We start from the raw sequence: 14,198 nt of genomic DNA on the forward strand, positions 1-14,198 counted from the left end.
ACTTGCCACACTGAAGATAATGGAACAAGTCATGTGAAGGAAGATGTTACTGAGTTAAAGAGCAACGAGGGAGAAAGCAAAATCATTTGCTTTGTTTTAAGATACTCTAAGGTTATGTCATCACACTGAGATGTAGGGATGAGTAATTTATTCAGATCTTGGGTTTTCCACCCAGGACTTTTCTAGCTTTGCCTCAGTTGATACAAACCAAGCAGCTGAACATCACAGTCTAATACAGTGATTTTCTATATTAAGAAACATCTTAACTTGTACTCTAAAAATTAATGCTTTTCTCTATGTCAACTAAAACACAGACTGTTTATTTCCCTTTATTGCTCAACAGCTGAAGCCTGAAAGGCATCTTTGCACACTGACGTAGCCAGCTACAAAGTGGAAATACACCAGACAGTATAACTTATAAATCATCTGCCATCTGTGGAGAAGTAAATTGACACCACCTTTGCCCTTTCATCCCCTAAAACTACGGTTGCACATAATCACAAATGGAGACAGGATTAAGAAGATGGAGAGGAGCAGAAATCAATTCTTCCATTTACTAATAATTAAGATACAAGAGGATTAACCCCAAGTTGTATTTACACCATTCAATGCAAGCATAAGTGACAAATATTAAAGATTGGCACAATTAGAAAAGATTGGATCTCTAAAAGTAGTCAGCATCAGCTGAAATGAGTTTAAGGAAGCTTTAGTATGGGCTTCAAGTGAGTCAAAGCTGAGTGCAAACTGGTTTTGAAAACCTGTTTCTAGACCTGTATTTCAGCAATGTATTAAGTCAGGGGCATCCATTCTAAGCCTGCTCCAAAATCCATCTCCCTGACAGTCCAGCACTGATCATCCCTGGGTGTTATGGAAGGAGAAGAGTAAAGGATGCAGTCATACCCCATCCTCTCGTCACAGCCAGATCACTGAAACCTTACCAGGATCTACACCTGGGAAGAGGAAGATGGTACCTCAAAGTTAACTCAATCCTTCCTTTGTGGGAATGGCAAACTCCCCTCAGATGTCTTTCACCAGTGCACTTATTCCACTCTTACTCTCCTTAATGAGTACTGAAGATATCTTTGAACTTTTGGAGATGCCTGCAGCCACACCAGGCAAAAAAAAAAAAGTGTCCCTAGAAACCAGATTCAGAGTTTTACCGTTGAGCTTTTCTAATTTAATATTTCTCCTTCTGCACTCTTTAAATACTAAATATTAAATCAGGGGAGATCCATTCGCAAAGGAGAGATCTTTTTCATTTTGTACATAATTCAGTGTCCTGAAGCCAATGCAAGTTTTACCTGAAACTTAGAGAAAGCAGAACTTGGTGTTTAAGCTGTATCATTAGATACAGTCTAGCTCAGAATTATTTTGTCAAATAATGAGATTTCATGCACAAAAAAGCCAATGTAATTCATTGTATTTGTTGGAAGGTGCGGAAGTTTTACCATCTGGAGGTAGAGCAAAGCTAAGAGGAGAGGTCAGGTGTGATCCATAGTGGCTAATTGCATATGTTTCCACAGTATTATTTAAATAGCTTATGGACAAAGTCAGCAGGGCTAAAGCAGGCAGTCTGTGGGATCAGTGTCCAATTCTACTAAAGGAATTTTGGAAGCTTCATAAATTCTTATCCACAACGCTTCAGCCTACTGCTCTTAAACCTAATGGTATTTCAATTGCCTAGTAATCAACATCATGCCTCTTCCTTCAGAGAAGTCCAGGAAGTTCTTCAGCAAGGCACTTTTTACACCATTTTAAACAAAAGAGAGCTCACAGAGATATGAAGCATGAAACAGAGCCGCTTTCTTCTCAGATCTTCTTCAAAACAGTCATAAGAGTTCAGCTAAGTTCATTGCAAGAAAAGAGTGAGGTTTTAGTGTAATTCCCTTCTCTTTAAGGCTATTCACACCATTTCCATCCTCCACTTAACAACACTAGTTTAAAAAAAGTGAGATTGCCTACAAATGTATAGAACTTGCTTATGTGGAAACATATTTCAAATGACACTCAAAGGCTGTATTTTAAGAGCCTGGCACCCAGAAGCTTTTGGCATGAAATTGAACCTAAGTGTTTCAAAGGCAGATTAGCACTCAATGCTCAGCAGTTTCTAAAAAACAAGCCATATTTGAGCCTTTCTGAAAGCCTGTCCTTGATTATAGAAACTCAGTAAGATCAGTTCTGAAAAGGGAGGCTCATCACCACTCACAACACACTTTGCTGCCCTACTGTATCGGGATTTGGCAAGAGCAGCATGTATTCTTCACTGTCACTTCCAATCAGGATTAAATGAAGCCTTTAACTTTCAACTAAGGTAAATGTTGCATTTTTAATATTTAATAAAAAACACCCAATTCCAATGAATCCATTATCTAATAAAAAACCAGCTCTGCCTTCAGAGAAAGAAGATAAGAGAAGATCAAACTTTAAAGAGAATAATATAGTAAATTATTACATTTGGGGACTGTATCCTTAACTGGTGTAAACTGGCACAGCTTCAACGGAGACCTGTTGATTAACATCACTACATGATCTTGTCTAACCTGTTTAGCACTGACAGATGCATGCACTCTTGTGGCACTAGCCTCGGAATATCCAACATTTGCTTTCAGCTGTCGGCAGGTACGAGTCAAAGAAAGATAATTCATTTTAAGTTTTTCTTCCCAATTTTGTACGAAGTCCAAAAACTCTATTTTCTTTTTCTTGTTCTTTGGTTATTTTTGCTCATGGAGACTTTGGGACAGCAGCACTGGAAACTGAAGCTGTCTGGTTAATCTGAGGTCAAACTTTGTGTAGGCAGCTGCAAGCCAAACTTCCCCACCCTGCCCTACCACTAACCCAAGCTCTGACCTGCCGGGACCACCCCCTTGCTCTTGCAACAGCTCGGTCCACATTTCTATGGAGTGAACACAGACAGTTAGCTGAAATGCCAAAATATCAATGTGTGAAAGCATACAGACACACTGCCAGGTCTCTGTGACTTTTCCGTTGGACAATAACCAAGACCACCAAATGAATCTGGCAGTCTGGAATCTACTGATGGATCAAGTCACTTAGCAAATGTACTTTGTCCCTGTGAACAAGTTACAGTTTGAACTGAAGTAGTGATTTAACAAAAAAAGAAAGCATGCAGGGAGCCACCAGCACCCCACAGCCTCATGCATCCACAGCAAGTCCATCTCTGTATCTGTGACAACTGCACAAATATTGAGCACCGCAAATTCATGCCTACTTTATTCATGGTAAACTGCTGAGTGTTAAGCACTTCTGAAGTCAGACCACTGATTCAGGGACCTGAATAGGTATTAAAAAGTAACTCATTTCCTAGGGTGTAAGTGATCAATCTGATCAGTCTCCCTGATACATCAGCATTCAGGAACTTTGAAAATCCCATCCTAGAAACCTACAATAAATTCTTGCTTCTGAACAGTTACATTACACACATTAATTTAACCCTTAAGATTGCAACCAAGGCCGACCTCATCAATTTCAGTGCTGTAGCACTGTACAGAGAGCACTGTTTGTGGATAGCTGACCGCCTGAATGGTTAGGCCAGAGAAAGGGTGAGAGGAAGCTTGACCATCCTTATTTTACAGATGGGAGACTGAGGCACAAGGAAGGAAAGGAGGGGCAGGAAAGAAGGGATAGATGTAAGTGATATGCTCAAGGCCACCCATCAAGACTGCTGCTGAGTGAGAACATGAATCCACTTTTCTCACTCCACCCCCTTTCCCTCCTCTCTGCATACAAGGTCTCCACTCTCAGAGCTGCATGAGAATCTCAATGGGTCAATGCTATTGTGTACAGTGGTTACCAAGAGGAGCCCACATTTCCACAGGTGCAGAAGGGTAGAACTCAATTTGCAGCTCTTGATTCAGCCCAGCAGAGAAAGGAACAGTGCATAAGAAAGCACTCACATCCTGCTCCCTAGGTTTAAGGAAGGAGAGAGGGCTGGCAATAGAATCCTCAGTTACAGAACACAATGAAGAATTACAGGGAAGCACAGTAGATGAGCATTACCTGATCAGCACCAACTCCAAAAAGTGGTAGAAAAATGTGGTAGCCTAAGTAAGCATTTTAAAACGCCAATTCTGCCATTTTGGAGGAAGCAGAACAGCACAGGCCAATATGAACTCCATGGATCCAAGAGCCAAAAAATTCAGGATGCAATTCTAACCAGTCTGATGGCTCTCTGTGTTACTTACATGGAAATCACCCCAACCTTTCTTCTTTAGCTTCAGACTATAAATGCCTTGAGGCAAGGACTAACCACCTCTGTCTTCATGTCATGCTCACCTGTGGACAGTCACCACACTTGAGTTTAAAACCTGTTACTACTCAGAGGTAGTAATGCAACTCTGAAAGCTTAAGCCTGTAATAGTTTATGTAGCTAGAGGTTCACTTTATTGCCTAAACATTGTTTTTAAATAGGTTAGAAAACACAACCACAAGAACAGGTAGGTCGGGAAAGGGAAGAGCCATTGGTACCTGCCAATCTGTGTTTCCTAAATCTTCTCAAAATAAGAAAGAAGTTTGCTCCTGCTTGACAAAAAGAGAGCCCAAGCACAGCATGGCCCCACACAGGCACAGAAAGCAGTAACCCAGCTAGAGATCTGCTGTGGAATCACCCATTACTGGCACTAGCAGACCCATGTGTTGGTAGCGTAGGCTCCCTGTAAGGGAAAACACACACCTTGTGGGTCTGCACAATGAAGCCCCAGCAATTGTGGCTTTTTAGGAATTACTCTTAGAGGATTTAGAAACCCACAGGAAAAGAGCTGGCTTGATTATCTCTCAGCCAACTGGAAACATGGCCCAGCATGCTGAATGGAAGGTATCTCACCAAGCCTTAGGTAACATCTACAGTTCCATTGATAGCCCAGCTGACCAACAGAATTCCCCATCCCTGACAAGCACAAATGGATTTCCTTTTAGGTTTTTATAGGAAGTATTTGATGCACACATACCAGTAAAATCAAGATTACTTTAAGTTAGCTATAGTCTGGTTTCCAGAATACACAAAACATTATATTCACCCCTAACCTTCGGTCTACACAACATAGACTGCATTAGTAAGAACCAAACTGTCCTGGGCTCAGCATTTTGTGTTTCATTTTATCTATCTGCATATATTTCAGCATTTGTATTCAGGGCAACAAGCCTATTTTGAAGCAAATCCACTAACTGCCCCCAAAACCACATCCAAGCTTGTCTTAGTGTGGCTTAGAGTGGCACACAGGCTAGGCACCTTCTCTCTACAGTTTTGGACCATAGCCATGGGGATGTATTCAGTCCAAACTATATCCCCACCACCCAGCACTGGTATACACACAGCAGAGACTCAACGGGCTCAGCACTGCCTGCTTTGATCACTGGCACACTCCTACTGCACCAGATCACTCGCTAACAAAGGCAAAGCAACTTGGAAATTACTGAGAATTAATTGTTCTGTTGATGTGAGCATTCTAATAGGGAATAATCACCCCGAGTGGAGATAAAAGTGAAAAGCAAACTATAGACAAATTCCTGTGGTGAGAGCACCATGGCAATGTGTGTAAACTGAAAAGGGAGGAACAAAGTCACAGAGCGCATGTCTTGTCTGTACTACTGTGGAAAATGTTTCCACCAAGAAGGTGGTCCTTTGAGAACAGCAGAGCTCTGTTCACAGAAACAGTTCTCCCTCTGAAAAGAATAGGTTGTAAGGAGACATGTTTCCTCCAGAAATATGAATCCCAATTCTTTTTTTACTTCAAAAATAGACGAATCACCGAAAATCAGAAATGTGTTAACAGTTCAACAACTCACCAAGTGAACTTTTCCTTTGCTCTAGATCAAATGAGACTGCTTGATTTTTTGCTTTAACATTTTGAGGTTTTGTTCCAAATTACAAGCAAGTTAGCAGGTTAGTTTTTAAGAGAATACATCTCATAGAGAAGGAAAGATTATCACCTACAGTCTTAAAGGAGAAACAGTGATTAAGTATTACTACCTTATAAAGGTGTCAGCTGGTTCAAAACCCGGCAATAAGCGCAAGAACCCCCCACATACACCTTCCCCCTATGTAACTGCCTCTGTCTGAAAAGAACCAAACAGATGTAGACCTTAACATTTACCCCATAATTTTCCTAGCCAGCAGTTTGTCAGCTCATCCCTTGTTAATATAGTCCTACAAAAAGCAAGATTATAAGACAAACCAACTTTCTACTCATGTCATAGTAAGAAAGAGGGTAAGCATCAAACTCTATGAACACACTTGAGCCCAGGAGAAGGGAGGGTTTGGCATTCTGTTGCCCAGTCATCCCTGGTTTCACAGAATACTGTAAACACAGTCATAATGAATCTCTCTATTTCAAAAGCTGCCAGATAGAGTACAGATATGTGGTAGGACATGACAGCACTCTTGAAGCTTTCCATCCAAGATGTTTACAGGCTATAATGAAAACCAAGTTTCTTCTATTGCCCAAATCAATAGACATTCCTTTAAGCCACTGGAAAACAGGAGACTGAAGAGAGACTCACAGTGATTAGCCGATTTTTTCCCTGACAGTTTAATGGGTTTCTAGGAGTGACATATTAGCCAGTGGAATACCGATACAGCTTTGCTTTCTGCCTTTCCACCAATGAGAAGTCTGCCTGGGTTTGGGGTTAAAACAGACACACAAGCAATTCTAACGCTACTGCACAGAAGCACATCTCTGCATTTTTAGGCTGAATGGAAGCTTCACCCCAGAAAAGAAACAGTAAGCATCAGAATACCGCCTACTTGATCTGAGTTAATAACTGCCATGACATTACACTGCTTTCTCAGTAAGGGGAAAGAGTTATTTCTCTCAGGTTCCATTAATCACTTTGGAAACTCCAGAGGCAATGAGGAGCAAAACAAGTAACATTCAGCTGCATGAAGCAGAGCATCCAGCCAAACCCTGCTTGCTCAGAGACAGATGGCAAATACAGCCACTGCGCTGAAACTACAGCTGCGTGCCCGAGATCTCTTCAGATCTGCATGTGTGATCATTAAAGATTTTCAAGTTACCTAATAGAGCAGAGTCTCCTGGAGATTTGGGGTTCCAGACTTTTGTTTTCTTTACCAAGGACCATATTAAACTTACCCAGAACCAAGTCAAAAGGAAAGAGTTCTCAGGCTTTTCTATTTAAAGGTGTTATAAACACACAAGCACTGAGTGGGCTTAATTCTTTTTCCTGCAAGTGCACTTTGCTCACACTTTGTATCAGCAGGAACAGTTGGGAACAAGTTATAGCAGGAAGGCTGAAGAGCTCTCCCTGCACCTTTTCCAGCCTGGACACCTGCATCACCCTGTTCTTTCTCCAACTGCTCCAGAGAAGAACTTTGACTTTCCTTGGTACCCATGGGCTCAGTATACAAATACCTACATGCCTGCCTGTTTGGAGAGCTCCATATAGAGTCCATGACCACATAACCAGCTTATTGCATACACTGCTGGTCAGATTCTATTCAGCCCAGTGTAGTCACTAACCATTGTGTGCAAGTGCAGAAAGCCCACACTGGCAGGGCTCACACATAACAGTCAGCTGCACTGACACTGAGAAAGCATTTATTTTGTGCTATCAGTGGGAGTTCCTATCATCAATACTACACACTACTCAGACTAGAGTGAAGGAAGAGGTCACCCAGTGACACACTGTGTGCCTTTCATCACTTGTTCCCAATACATGTGAGGCTGCTCCATCCTAAGAGCCTGGCCATAATTCAGTTTCCAAGGCTGGACAATGACGGAGTTGATTATTTCAACCACGTTGGTAAGAATCTGACAATATACCAGGCTAAGACTCAACACTTGCTATTAACACTCATCAACCAGCTCAGCAAGAAATTTCTCTCTGAAAAAAACCCTTTACTCTTTCAGGGTAGGAAGCATCTGTTTTGACAATGCTTAATATCAAAATATCCAAATGTCTTATTTCAATACTGACTTCTTTCAATATATCTAAGAAATCAAAGCCAACTTCAGCTTTGCCTCTTAGGAGCACTAAACAAAGCAAAATTACTTCCTCAAATAAAAAATTATAGCATTTCTGAATCAATATTTTTACTGAAGCATGTATGGCAAGAGTTAAAAAAGTATTAATTTAGGATATTTTTTTTTTAGAGTTCTTACTACCCATGGCATGGAATTCTTATTTCCTACATAGCTAAGTATGCTTCCATTCCTTATTACTGGTTACATGTGTGAGGGGCTTTGTTTGTTTGCCTTTAAGTACATAAAACCTTCCTGAAGGCTGTTGGAGGTATGTTTTAAACATGGCTTGAGTCCCTAACTCCCCTAAAAGACCACAACCAAAAACATGCCTCAAAACATGGTCCATATAAAATACCACAAATGTAAATATGGGAGGCGGTTCTCACTACCCGATTTGTGACCATGATTAATTCTCTTCAGCCACAGGTATTTGGACTGTAAGCCAAGCTTTCCAGGTAGGAGCAGGTCTGAAAACAAACGGCATAAAAATAAGCAGTTCAGTTTGATATCTGGACAACTGATTTGTCAGCCTGAAAAACCAAAGAATTCATTTGCAAAGGACAAAGACGGAGCTGTGAATGCTCCATCCCTGGCAGTGTTCAAGGCCAGGCTGGACAGAGCCTTGGGTGCCATGGTTTAGTGTGATGTGTCCCTGCCCATGGCAGGGGGGTTTGAACTTGATGATCTTAAGGTCCTTTCCAACCCTGACTATTCTATGATTCTATAATGCTGCCATCTTCTAGACTGACAGCCAAACAAACTGGGAGATATGTATGTAGACATGACCACAAACTAAAGAGGTGCTGAGTCAGTGAGCACTGCACAATGAAAGTCTTGGGCAAGGAGTCCCTAGGAAAAGGTGTGTTTACTTCACACAAACAGAACAAGTAGGCTAGATTGCAATGCAACTTTTCTTTCTGGCTATGACTGATAAAACTCATATGCATGCAAATGGGAGGAGAACAACAACAACAAAAAAAGGCCTTTGCTGAGCTGCATTAACCTGGTTATTTAGAAAGCTCATCTCCAGAGTCAGAGCAACACTTCATTACATAGCTTTGTTCTACAGAATTTCTTGGCCATGTAAACTACAGGCACTCTATCATAATGGCTTGAAAAATAAATCCCTTATATGTAAAGTTTATGCAAACAAGAAAACCAAAACAACCCATCTCATTATCTTCTTCAACCAGTTACATCAAATAGAAACAAACAAAGATATCTCCTGTGTGCAGGGAACAGACTGATGCTGGTTTCACAGAGGAGTGACCGACTCCAGTAAATTAAATGCCCAGGGCTTCAGAGATGTCATCTGGTCCTAATTTTCCATCGGCAGTAAAATGATATGTTTTTCACTTTCATTGTAGCTTGTTTTCATCTACTTTATGTTCCAAGGCGTCCTGCTTTTCAAGCTCAGATCCATCACATTAAGAAAATGGACTTGAAAAAATGTACAATAGCCGACGTAGTGGCACCGCTGAAGCAGCTGAGCTCCCGCACTCTGCTGCCTGCAGAATCTCTCTTCTTTATGCCAAAAGGAATTGGGAGCAGAGAGAAGTACATGGGAGTTACACACATGGACTCGGCATGGATGCAAAGCATCCAACTGCTTTACCTTGCAGAAATAGGGTGAAAGCACCACCTCCTCCTCCAATTCTCTGCAGGATCCAAGTGCCTGAAGGACTGGCCTCTCCTGCACTGCATTTTGGCTTCTCTGAGGTTTGCCTAACATTTATGAACTGTAGATGCTTTAGATCTATTCTGAGACATTGCACTCCACCAACAGAACAGGAGAGGAAAGGAAGAGAAAATAATGAAGTTGTCATAATCACCAAGCCTTCCCTCTATGTCACCATACATCATCCCTCACCTTCCCTAGTACCAACAGCCTACAGCAATCAATTCACTAAAAGCTTATGGAGACAAGTCCATAATTGCAATTAAAAATACATAGTTGCAGTGCCTCTAGTGCCAGGTACAACATAAATCACAGTACTTTGCATAGGGACAGTTAGTCCTCATATAACCATGAATGACAAGCCTTAGCCAACTTCCCAGATGAAACATAAATAGATGATATGGCTATAAGTGCTCAGAATACAACCGTGGTACATGCTGCGCTACAGCTGCAAAACTGATCTTGATGTCAACTGCAAAATCCTCCCCAAGAAGGAGGATAAATATATGGTGATCAGGCTGTGCCGAGCTCCATGCTGCTTTAAGGACATTGTCAGCACTGCCAGAGGGAGACAGTTACACATTCGCAGCACCATGTTTGACTGCACCAGAGAAGTATTCCAAAAAGATCAATTTGCTTACCCATAAAATTAAACCACAGTTTTACTGGTCCCATCCAGATTTAATTAGAACATGTTTAGAAGGCAATTTTGCAGATGTTCCCAAAGTACCCTATCCGTGCAAGAGGCCAGCCATGAGGACACTCACTGGGAAGAGATACACAACAGCTCCCAAGACCTAAACAACCTCTCCTGAACACCTGATGAATTGAACTCCTTGAAACAGATGTACACAATGTAAGTGCACATGTATTTCATATGAAAGATTCTGCTAAATCAAGTAAACGCTCCTCTTCAGCTTTCCCACCTCCCCATTGAAATAAGGAGTCTCGCTTCCCATCCTGTGGTCTGAAAAACATAAGTAATTAAGGCAGATTGTAGCCCATCAGTCAGACAGATTTCCCAGGGTAGGATTGCTCAGCCCCAGCACTCCCATCACAGTGTTGCTTCCCACCCTGTTTCTGACTTTCAGTCCTGCTGCCAAAATCTCTCTCACTGTTCCTCCATGTATTCCTGGTTTTCTTTCTTCACTTGCAGGGCCACATATCTACGGCTCTCTCAAGACCCTGCAGGACCTTTCTTGGCTGGTGTAAATCAGAAGGAACATTTCTTATCCAAGACAACAGCAACTCAGCCTACAGCAGTAGAGGAGTTGGCCTCTAACTCAGTGCCTTTATCCCCATGTTCATTTCTACAGCCCACACCTCTTTCCCTCTAGGAATTCAGTATCTGGAGTCAGGTTTGCCTCATTCACCATAGATTTGACCCTGAACACACAACAATCAAATATGAAGTTTGCATCTAACTGAGTATCCAAGAATTTTGTCTTATTTCATTTACTCTGGCTTCCTCTACACTCCTTATCCCAAGACCATGATGGACAAGATAAGCTCCATAGGAAGATGCTGGCACAACTGCCCTTCCTTGTAAGTGTCTATTAAACAGGCACAATGAGGGTGAAAAGAAAACAAAAGCATCATACTTGGCACTAGGAGTCTTTCTACTGACTCTAAAAGGATCTCCATGTTTTAAGACAGCTCTCTTTCTCATCTAAAGAGATGTCCTTTTCTTCATCTATCTCCATAGGGATTTCCATGGGGACAACTTGCATGGGGAGCTTGCATTTACCAAGGTTCGCTTAAAACACCAGTAGTTGTTAAAGTTTCACTTAATCCTGTTTTGTCTCAGCTCCCACAGCTAAGCCTTCGCTGTTCATTTTAATAGTAGCCAAGGAGGAAAACTAAAGAGACTTGTACATCCCTGGTTTTGCACTCTGCATGTAGAAGGGAGGAGAAAACATACAGTAATATTACTTGAATTTTCCAAAGAATTCACAACATAAAACTAAGAGTTGCCTCACCTTTAATGGTGCTGTGCTTTAGGCATTTAGAATGATTTGCCTTAACTATTTTCCACCAGGACTACCATGTCTGTTGACAGGTACACCTCCCTAAAGCTGTTAGGTTTTGCCTTTTAAGAAGGAATGCGAGAACAGCAGCTTCATTTGTACCATATTCTCCCTCTCTTGCATACAATCAGAGGGGTGAAAGAGACGGGGGGAGAGGAAGAATTCCACAACATAATCATTTGGCAACTCGTATTATTTTCTTTCAAAGGGCATTACAATACACTTCTCTCACTTGGGGAACTTCAAGAGAAGATAATTATTCTTGTCTGCCTTGTAATATATATTAAAAATGTTCAAATGTGGCTTTCCAGGGAATTCTGCCAAATATTTTTAGGCACCAGACCCAGCTTTACTTAATTTTATATTGCCTTCTTAGTCTTTTATAAAATACCCTTCCATGCAGTTTGAATTTGGTAGAAAGGCTGAAGCATACTCATTTATATTAGAAACATAAAAATCCTTCTTTCCTTGAAATAGAGATCTTTAACTCCTAATGTGACAGCCATTCAGATGTACAGTAATTAAAGTGTCTCTACAGAGCTCAACACACATCAGTGAGCTTTTACTGCCACAAAACCCAAGCAGAAACCGAGAGGGGAGGGTTTGGGGATTTTTTTTTAGGAGACAACATATCAAGAATAGAAAGTAGCTTCAAACATTTTTGTTTTATAAGCACTTCAGTAGCAGTGCAACAGTAGCACCTTGAGCCTCCAAAGACCAGAGCCCTGCTGCATGAGGCATTATAAAAGCTTCAAAGATGCAACTCCTAAACCTTTAAGTGCTGTCATCAACTACAGTAAAGTATGGGATTACAGAACAGTTTGTTGGGGTTTTTTTAAAGCCATTTGAGGTAGCAATCATCTCTCATTATTAGCAATAATGTTTATTACAAGGGATAAAGCAATGGTAGTGGGCAAACCAATCTGCTCCAAGGAGTTTGCAGTCTAAGCAAGCAGGAATGCCAATCCCTGGACACACAGACAGAGCTCATTATACAAGAGCAGAACACACAGAATTGGAAAAAGATAAGCTAAGTAACAGAGAGGGAGGGATGAAACAGATGCAGGGTGAATTTGAAGGGACTATACCCACAGTACCACAAGGCAAATAAATACTACAGAGCTGGCAGTCTCGAGACAAAGAACAAGTGGGAAGCAGTGAGGCACAAAGAGTCGCTCTAAATCATGCAGCACAGCAACTAGCCTGTTGTGAAGGCTAGTGAGAAGCCTGACAACCAGATCCTCACTTTAGCATCCACACAGTGAATTCTGACACTTCACTTTTTAAAACTTCAAGTCTGTGCTATTATAGCCCAGTGAGAAAGGCCAGGCAACCCTTATCTTGAACTTCCAAACAGTCAGACATGATTTACACAGCAAGATCAAGCCCACAGTATTCCCATCAGTTTGCTTTCTGGATGTTTCACTGTCTTCCCCCTCTTCTTTTAAAAGCCAGCATCAGAAACTGTAGATAATTAGCATAAAAGTCCATGTGAAATGTTGTATTTGTTGAAGTGTTTGTTTTGGCTTCCTAAAACAGGCTGGAATCCAGCTCTTGGGCTCAGCCCCACCTTCGTTATATTTGTCCTGTTGTGCACAACAAACCTGAAGCCACATTTAAATATGAAGCACTTGGAAACTATATTAACCCTATCTCTTTATCGTTACTCACATTAACTCCCTTCACAACTGACCCATAGGTTGAATGGCTGACCTAGCTTGTTTTAAAGGATAGCAACACAGCTTTACTTGTCTTAGCTTTCCCTGATAATGAAAAGGAAGCCAGCTCAGACTGCATGTTGAAAACTGAAACAGCTGAGTGGACTCCTCCTACCTCCTCTCTTGCAATTTCATCTTTTATGGTGGCAGGCTAGTCTGTGCCAGACAAACTAAGATTTCTTATGTTCTTCAGTCACTTGGCTGTTCTTCCCCATAGATACTCCAGCAGCAGATTAACATCAAGGCACGCTGTGCCAAACACATGAATCTCAAGATTTCAGTCAAGCAGGAATGCTGCTGGATAGTCTCTTTTGCTGTTTAAACCAAGGGATCCCAAATGAACCTTGTCTCAGCATGCTTGAGTAACAAGTAACTCTCACCAGCACCAACAAACATGGGTGTATGGTCAAAATCAAGTCCCTTAAATAGTGTCTGAAGGAAAACAGTTGCATAGGGAAGTGAAGCGTTCCCTCTTTGGCACACAGCTGCATATGCCATCCACACAATTTCAAAGCGTTGGATTTCACAGAGGCGAGGAAACAAACATCTGCTCTGCTCCCTGCAAAGCCAAGGGCAGGAGGTGCTGCCTCCACAGACGAGGTGTTTTCTCCACTGCAAGCACACCCAGCAGCACACCTACTCAGAGGATGAACACTGCACAGAGGAAGCACCTAAACTCACAAGCCAGTAGCACCCTCATTTATGACTTTGCATTGCTAAGGTACCACCCCTACTGAATGGATTAGGGCAGGCCTGCAGGACACCTGAAGCCTTGCAT

At 41.7% G+C, this 14,198-nt stretch overlaps 1 long non-coding RNA gene across 2 annotated transcripts in view; it reads right to left on the reverse strand.

The window, feature by feature from the left end:
• LOC133218485 (uncharacterized) overlaps positions 1-14,198 on the reverse strand; it is a 187,577-nt gene that overhangs the window by 172,198 nt on the left and 1,181 nt on the right. The window contains exon 2 of one of the 2 annotated variants that reach the window (XR_009727178.1): positions 8,387-8,444. This is a non-coding gene — a long non-coding RNA (uncharacterized LOC133218485). Of the gene's footprint in view, positions 1-8,383; positions 8,445-14,198 lie in introns of both variants that reach the window. The other variant, XR_009727177.1, reaches the window with a different exon arrangement.

The sequence above is a fragment of the Neopsephotus bourkii genome, unplaced genomic scaffold, assembly GCF_033783945.1.
Source record: "Neopsephotus bourkii isolate Nb327-2 ecotype Australia unplaced genomic scaffold, CSIRO-AGI_Nbou_v1 NB_1250, whole genome shotgun sequence".
Lineage (NCBI taxonomy): Eukaryota > Metazoa > Chordata > Aves > Psittaciformes > Psittacidae > Neopsephotus > Neopsephotus bourkii.